The sequence below is a fragment of the Macrobrachium rosenbergii genome, chromosome 36 (genome assembly GCF_040412425.1).
Source record: "Macrobrachium rosenbergii isolate ZJJX-2024 chromosome 36, ASM4041242v1, whole genome shotgun sequence".
Classification (NCBI taxonomy): Eukaryota; Metazoa; Arthropoda; class Malacostraca; order Decapoda; family Palaemonidae; genus Macrobrachium; species Macrobrachium rosenbergii.
This window is the reverse complement of record NC_089776.1, coordinates 30,957,132-30,965,515: the sequence shown is the minus strand read 5'-3', so window position 1 is coordinate 30,965,515 and position 8,384 is coordinate 30,957,132.

Below are 8,384 nucleotides of genomic sequence, written 5' to 3'. Positions count from 1 at the left end.
GCGAAAAGTCGAAAGCGGAATTTAGGTTAAAAAATACGCTGAAATAAAAATTACTTAACAGAGCAAACTGGAACTGAAATATGTGAGCATAAAAAGCTATGAAAATGACGCATTGCATGTAGATTAGACACAAATATCCTATTACGAAATCTGGAAATATGAAAATTATGGGAATTAAGATTGCGAATGAAATTAGGAAAATGATCGCCTTATTCATCAAAGTTATTTACAAGTAGAGAAAAATTAACTATGTGCCATTGTCATTTTTCTTAATGAAACGTGCATATGTAAAAAAAAAAATGAATACAGAAAAATGCATTACGTCAAAGAATTTATAAATGAAAAAAAAAATGAATGTATAAATAAAAACGGAAATAAATTTTCTTTCGTTTCGAAGTGAATCAACGAGCATTCCACGCAAAAGTGCATTAACTTGTAGTGCCCACGAAATTACGGAATACAGTTGGATCTAACTAACCAGAGTCAACGCCTGTACACGGACAGAGCTTGCAATGGCATGTAAAAATAGGAATTACACAAGGGAGGAAAACATTTCTTTATATCTCTGAGTTCCAAAGGGGAAATTGGAATAGGTGTCGTGAATCCTGACCGGTTTCGGCTTTATTTCTAAGCCACTGACGAAGGACTGGTACATAGTGGTAGAAATTCCTAATATATATGCTAGGAGGACAGTGCAAGCAAACATACAGACCGTTGAAAACTAAAACAGGTGTGGATTTGTTTTTGTGCTTGGGTCAGGTCCTCTGTTTGCAAATTCGATTCTTTTTCCATACATATCTATTGCCTTCCCTAAAAGTCATAGGCTTCATTAATTTCTAAAGAAATATGTAAACATTTGACACATTTCTGTTGAAATTATTGTAATAAATATGTAGAATCTACTGGTCACTTTTACCAGACACATATGTAATTCTAATAGCCACAATTCCCTCTTAACTTCTCGAATTCTTCGCGCTTGTTTGGATATGCTTGTAACTACGAAGCCGTAAGACCCAAATTTCTTGCGTTTGGATCTTACGGCTTCGTAGTTACAAGCATATCCAAAATAGAGCGAGGAATTCGAGAAGTTAAGAGGGCATTGTGGCTATTAGAATTACTTATTGTAATAAGTTTATACATACCATGACTGATTTCGTATTCTTACGAAAGCTTTCATTTACAGAACTAGACGCAATGAATCTTCCTTCCAGTTCATTATTAGAATAAACTATAATTTTTGGCCCTGCCCAGTTGATTGCATGTTTTCGCCAAAATGTGCAAACATTCCAATGTTTACCTGTGCATATCTTACACATTTTTTATACTGTTATGTTCTTGCACAGTGTTTATGGAGATAGGTGAATGTAATAACAGAAAGAGAAACCAGAATACTTTTCCAAATTCGGGTCAGTGCAAGAAATATTGTGCTGAAACCCACACAAGCAACAGAATTAAAACCGCATGAAAATACAGAATGTGGATACTTTGTGATACTTTTTTTCACTACTTCGAGTGTCCTTTGGATCCCTTTGCCCCTGTTTCTTGCCTTCAAGTGGAATTTCCTTCATGTTTCTTTGTATTTATGTGTCTTTCTCGTAGGAAATTACTTCCTTTAAGAAGCGTGTCCGTGATTCCATTAGTGGCTAAGCTTCACTCATTTCCTTATTTTCAGTAGTTCTTGCCTTTTTCAGGTCTGGGCTAGAGAAGAGCATTAGGTTACTCATTCCACTGGCCTTTGCTCATAGAAAAGCTTCTCATACCTTAAGGGAACGCTCACTCTTGAAGGGCTATACCCAATAACATGTGTCTTGGGTCCCGTTACCAATATAGACTGTTGGTGGAAAATCGATGCCGAATGAGAAACTCGAGACGAAGCAACATCGTCGCAATCTTAATAGCTTTATCGAGGAGCGTAATATCCTGAATTTAAACAGATTGAGTGAATTTAGTGAGAGCATACCATATGTGTATGAATACGCCGGTTGTCGGTAACCTGCAGCTGAGATTATACGTACGTATAATCTCAGGAGTGTTGCGGCTGTTTTTGTACAGGAAAGTATTTTTTTATAGGAGAGACTTTTGGACATTAAGTGGTACGTAACTGGTATTTTTCTGTAAGGAAAGAAGACAAAGATAAGTAATAATTTTAATCGGGCATATGGTTTTGTCGAAGCAAAAGCATAAGGTCGCCATACAGACAGCGAATGCCGTTACCTTCATAAACACCAGATAACCAACATCAAGCTCAATTTGCTGATGATTAAAAATTTTACAAATTTAAAGAAAAAATTGCATATGGGAAAGGCAAAATAACCATAAGAGGAACCATTTAAAGCGAGGTAAATATATATTAAGCACAGCAAAAGGTTATGTCACTAAATTAATTTGAGGAACAATAGGGATATCCTCGTTATTTGAAGCAACAACAGGACCCCCAAAACCTTTTCCATTCCAAAACGTACTTGGTGGTGCTTCCTGTAGATAAATCGCAAACTTATGCCTTAATTCTGATTGCAAACAAGCAATTAGTTAGATCTTCTAATTTCAGTTAACAGTGGTTTTTCCAGCCTTAAAAAGAGGAGGCTATAATAGTTTCATGAATAATTTTCATATTGTCCATGGCCTTAAACTTCATGTTTACTGCGGAGTCACGCTACATTAACTTCCGATTCAAAGGAAGTGGCTGGTTTTGTTTGTCTGTCTTTTGTCTGACTCTTAGCAGAATTATGCAGAATGTTAAACATGAATTTTATCGGTAAGTTTCCCAAAGACAGAAATAGATTGGGAGTGTTCCGATAAAATTTGCATAGCTGAACCCAGACCTAAAGAAACGATTACTGGGGAGAATGTAGATGAGACATTATTTCTGAACTGATAAGAAAGCGTTTTAGCTGTTTTGTTAGATAAGGCAATCTCTTTTATATAGTAACTATTCAAGAAGGTGTTTATATAAAAAAAATGACACCCACCCCCATCATGTTTTCAGTCTTGATCATTTTCAAAGGGGAAATTTTCTTGACCAATTTACCACTCAATTCCAGCAGGAATCACCTACATCTTCAAGGTCTTACGAGGTAGAAATAAAGAACCATGTAAAATCCTAATGTGCTCTGTTCACGAAGAGCACGATTGTTAAGGCTTAATGATGAAAGAAAACTCCTAGTCTAAACGATTTTGTCTGTCAAGGGAGAAAAGGTAGAATTATTGCTTTAAGAAAAGATAAGATATGTCGTTTCTTCTTTGCTTCTATATTGGCATCAATGCAGTGGCCAGAACAATAAGACCACAACCGATTTGTGAAATATTTAGTATAACTACCTTTATAAGTAACCCATATACCTCGATAAAGCTGTTAATCAGAGTCTGTACGTAGCATAGTTTTATTTCGATCAGTAAAACTGAAAAAATGCTTCGCTTCTGTTTTGTCTAAAAGACAAAAATTTGAAATCTTCTACAAAATGCACTCGCGCTGTTTCTGTGCAGGACAAAACTTTATTAGTATGCAGAAACAGTGCCGTTATAAAAACTGCCACTTTGGAAAAAGGTAACTTTCATAGGTTGCTATAAAACCTTTTTAATCTTCGCCGCTTTTTTTTTCAAGGAAAGTCTTGCCAATATTTTAACTCTAGCTTTTGTTCCAGGCTGGTGGGAATTGAACAAAGGATCGATAAAAATGTTTAAAAACCCATTTACGAAGGAACTTTTGCTTTTTTTTTTATAGTGTCTTCTTCCTGACAATACACAGAGAAAATTTAGAGAAATATAAAGACACAAAGCAGAAATAAAAAGACGAAACACTGCAAATATGTCAACTGTAACAAAGAAACGAAGTAAATTCTTATATAGATAAACGACAAATTTATGTCATTACATTTCTTGATTCCTGCAAACATGATGATTTTTTTAAACTAAAATTCTAGTCAAAAGACAAGATATATTCTTGTTAATTCGAAAATTTAATAAAAACAAATTTTATGCAAATGCAAAAAGCGGAAAGGACTGGTTTATTTATTGGTTTATGCAATCTGGCAACGCAGCGACTCTAGACTCCACGGGCGATAACGTGGATCAGAGTGCTTTAAGGTGTTCTGGCCACAAGAATAAAATGGAGAGTTACATGTTTATGGAAAGTGTATAAAATTCATAAATCTTAGCAGGAAGGCGGAGAGGAAGAAGGCAGATAATGCGTGGATAGATGGAGTGGAAAAGTTATTGGATCGTAAAGACTTTAATATCCAGGCAGTGTGCAAGAGCGTGGAAGAGAAGAGAGAGATATATATATATATATATATATATATATATATATATATATATATATATATATATATATATATATATATATATATATATATACACGGGTCTTTATAGGGATCCTTACTCAGTTCACATGTCACCTGCTCAATTCCTGATTAAATTCTGTGCTGTATAATCACACAGCATTAGCCACTTCCTCTGTCTACGAAAGTTCTTCATTGGAGGGGTGGGTAGAGTTCTCGGCTAGCATGCTGTTGGCCCAGCGTGCGACTCTCCGACCGGCCAATGAAGAATTAGAGGAATTTATTTCTGGTAATAGAAATTCATTTCTCGTCATAATATGGTTCGGATTCCACTATAAGCTGTAGGTCCCGTTGCTAGGTAACCAGTTGGTTCTTAGCCACGTAAAATAAATCTAATCCTTCGGGCCAGCCCTAGGAGAGCTGTTAATCAGCTCAGTGGTCTGGTTAAACTAAGGTATACTTAACTTTTTTCTATCTACGAAAAAGCTTATTAACAGTTTATCAATCCCCTACACCAACACTGCCCTATTCACCTCTATCTTAGACTCCCTCTTGATCTTCCTAGATTTGAAAGCCTTCATTTCCAAAAAATAGTTTTCTAACCATCTGTCCACTAATTCTAGGTCTCCTTTTTCTGCTACATAACATTTTCGAATTATGAACTCTATTCACTAACTTCCTTTTTCTACATGACAAAACCATGAACACTCTGATCCACCCTTTCATCTGTGCTAATCCTTTTGTACCTTCTTGTGTGTATCTCAGCATTTGCTAGGTCTGTTTATATGACACAAAGCTTCATCCATTTAATTTAATTTTCAAACTCCTCATAATAAACAACTGATCCTCATACTCTCTCCCTTGTTTATAACCACACCTTCAGTCCTAATTTCAGATATGGTCAGATACAGTTTGCAAACAATGGTCAGCCACTCACAACAAACACTGGATCCTCAAACCCCTCTTCTTAGTCTAAACCCACAGTACTCTACCCCCTGTCATCATCCGCTCTAAAGTACTTTCAAATACTGGTGAGACTCGCAGTCAAACTTTCTCCACTGCATCTCACTTCTAAACTAATCAACTCCTGGCGTCTTTTTCTCCTTCTGCCAATTAATTGCTCCCCTTATGTCTTCAATGGTCACTCCTACATGGATTATCAAGCAAACCACTACACATAGCTCCGTCTCTCTTCTGTTTTCCAGTCAGCAAAGCTTAGAATTAGTTATTCTGCTAACCCAGGACTGCTCCTTTTTTTGGCAGCATCTCTCTTTTTATATCATTTTCTGTGACCCACTGGTCCTTAACTTTTTTTCTGCGTTTATCTTTTGTACTCGTTTTTTTCCCAAATGGGGTCTCTCAATTTATTCCCTTATTTTATTATTTACCTTCCTTTTCTCATTTACATTTCTCTTGGCTACCTTTCCCATCTTCCTTTATTCCCATATATAATTTGACTTCTGTCAAGCAGTTATTTCCCAAGTAATGTCTGTTTTGCTCAACTCTAAACTTCTCTCTTCCTCAATCCCAAAACAGCGCTGTTTTTATTCCTGAGATCCTACCCTTGAGTAATCCTAAATGCTTCCAGATGACTGCAACACTCCTGGAACTTTTTTTTATGCTTCTCATATACTTCTCCCAGTTCTGTGTCCTTAACTCGAGACCATATTATTATCATCCATGTTCTTTCTATAGGCTCTTCGCATATTCTCATGAAAATTACTTGTGTCAATCATATTTAGTGCTATAACTTTATATGATCTTCAGCTTTTCAAAATCATTTCCATGAACTGTGATTTAATTTCATTTTCTCCAGAGACCCATGCGTACCAGCAGTGATATCTCTTAAACAACTATCTCTGCTTGTAAGTGTTTGGCACTACCACTACTTCCTATTCTCCCAACTCAACCAGACTTAGAACCATATTCTCCTTAAAACAACCCATTTCATTCGCATTATTTCCATTCTTTGTCAGTACACACTATTACAACTTGTTTTACTGTCACTCTAAATTGTATCCAGAAAATCCTCGAATTAACACGAACTTTTACTTGTTATCAAAGGCTTTTTGATGCTACCAACTCTACCACTTCCATAGCTCTAAACCCTGGAACTCCATCAGTCGCAAATACTCTTGTCTTTCTCATTCATGCAGAATTTGCCGTTTGACCCTGGTGCCACCAAGTCCCAGAATATCTAGATCCTCTCTTAAACAAGTCAATTATCTTACATTTCTACTTGTCTGTTACACCTCCAGGGGCACTAAAGAACGCAATAAAAACAAGTTTTTTCCTATAACTGTAAAATATATAAAGCAACAATGCGATAGTTCCAGGCATTTTGTAGTTTTCTACCCACGTAATGATGTATCTTTTTATAAAAACACAAGATGTGTTAACTCTACACAGGTCAGTTTGATCTCAGCCAAAATAGAGGTCACAGTTTGTCTAGTGAGATAAAAATGTAAAATATCTTAGTAACATTAAATAAACGGCAAAAGTAAATCGCGGAAACGGGAGACTTTCGTGACAATCGATTTTATGAAGTTCATTAATCACGAACACGATTAATTTGATACGTCTAGCTTTTGTTAAGTGTTTTGGTAAGAACAATGGAAAGTAGTACTGAACAAATATATTAAATGATTTGCACGGTTCTTACAGTCACAAAACATAGCACACTTTAAAAGCAAAATCGCAAACACTTCGCATAAAGGCTAAATACCGTATAAAGAAAGCCTTACCAACACATGAAAAAGAAAAAAACAAACGAAAGAATGTTGAATTTCAAATAAGTTTAATTTTTCGTGCATTTTACCTCTGCCAAGAAGTGCCAATTCCCTCAGTAAATCACGAACGAATGACGTCAGTTGTAACGTACATAAAAAAAAACGTTTGTTTTAGTGGACAATTTAGCACGAAATCTCCCTCGAAAACAGCAGAAGAGCCTTGCAAGACGCCGTCGTCGCTAATCCGGAAGCATAACGTAAAGAAGACGTTTGGAAGGGAAGTAGCCGTAAGAAAAAGAATGGTGTCTGCAGACCAGACTTCCATAAGCCAGAGACCCGTGAAAAGACTGCTTAGAACCCAGGCTGTACCCTTGGAGGAAGAAGAAAGAGAGAGAGAGAGAGAGAGAGAGAGAGAGAGAGAGAGAGAGAGAAGAAGAAACTGCAGTTATAGTTAGCGAAACAAGTCTTTGTTTCTCCGGGCCAGATTCGGCGAGAGATAGGAGGAAGAGAAGAAACTGCATTTCCGCTGTAAAGGGAGTATGATTCACAGAAGTTTCTCTGTACTGACGTATATCTAACCCGGGGAAAGATCGCCTAACTTTTAACTTTAGAGAGATTCTCGTATTTTCAAAAACACGTCTGAAATATCTCTCCATTGCCAAGAATGATTTCTGGACGTACCGACGTGTTCAGCAGCTAACACTGCGTTATTTAGTGTTGATGAAAGGCATGGTTAACATAAATGTAATGGATTACTCCGATGATTAAAATTCTTAGAAATTAAATCTGCCACCATGAATTATGCAGAAGATATATATATATATATATATATATATATATATATATATATATATATATATATATATATATATATATATATATATATATATATATATATATATATATATATATATATATATATATATATATATATATATATATATATATATATATATATATATATATATATATATATATAATGTATGTATAAGTAAACAGAGTAAATGTCCCTGTTGAAAGTTGAACAAAGGAGTACAAAATCTTTCGTCTTAACTTTAGGGCACTTTCAATCACTATATATACAATGGAACAAAAGATTGCAAAGAAAACTCGGTTTTACAAACATGAACTAAGAATACAGGGATATATCACCGTTTTAAAGTACTGAAAACTCTTTATATCTGCAGTGCTCTTCGCGTGTGGATTCATTTAGGTACTTGAATAACGTACGACGAGGAGATAGATATTAACTAGAATTACGGAAAGTTTTTAGCTTCACTTTTAAAACTCCTTGCTACAGAATGGGGTCGAGAGTTTATATATCTTTGCTTAAATCGACATTGCCTTTTCTTTTTCAGTTGTATTACTGCTGATTTTA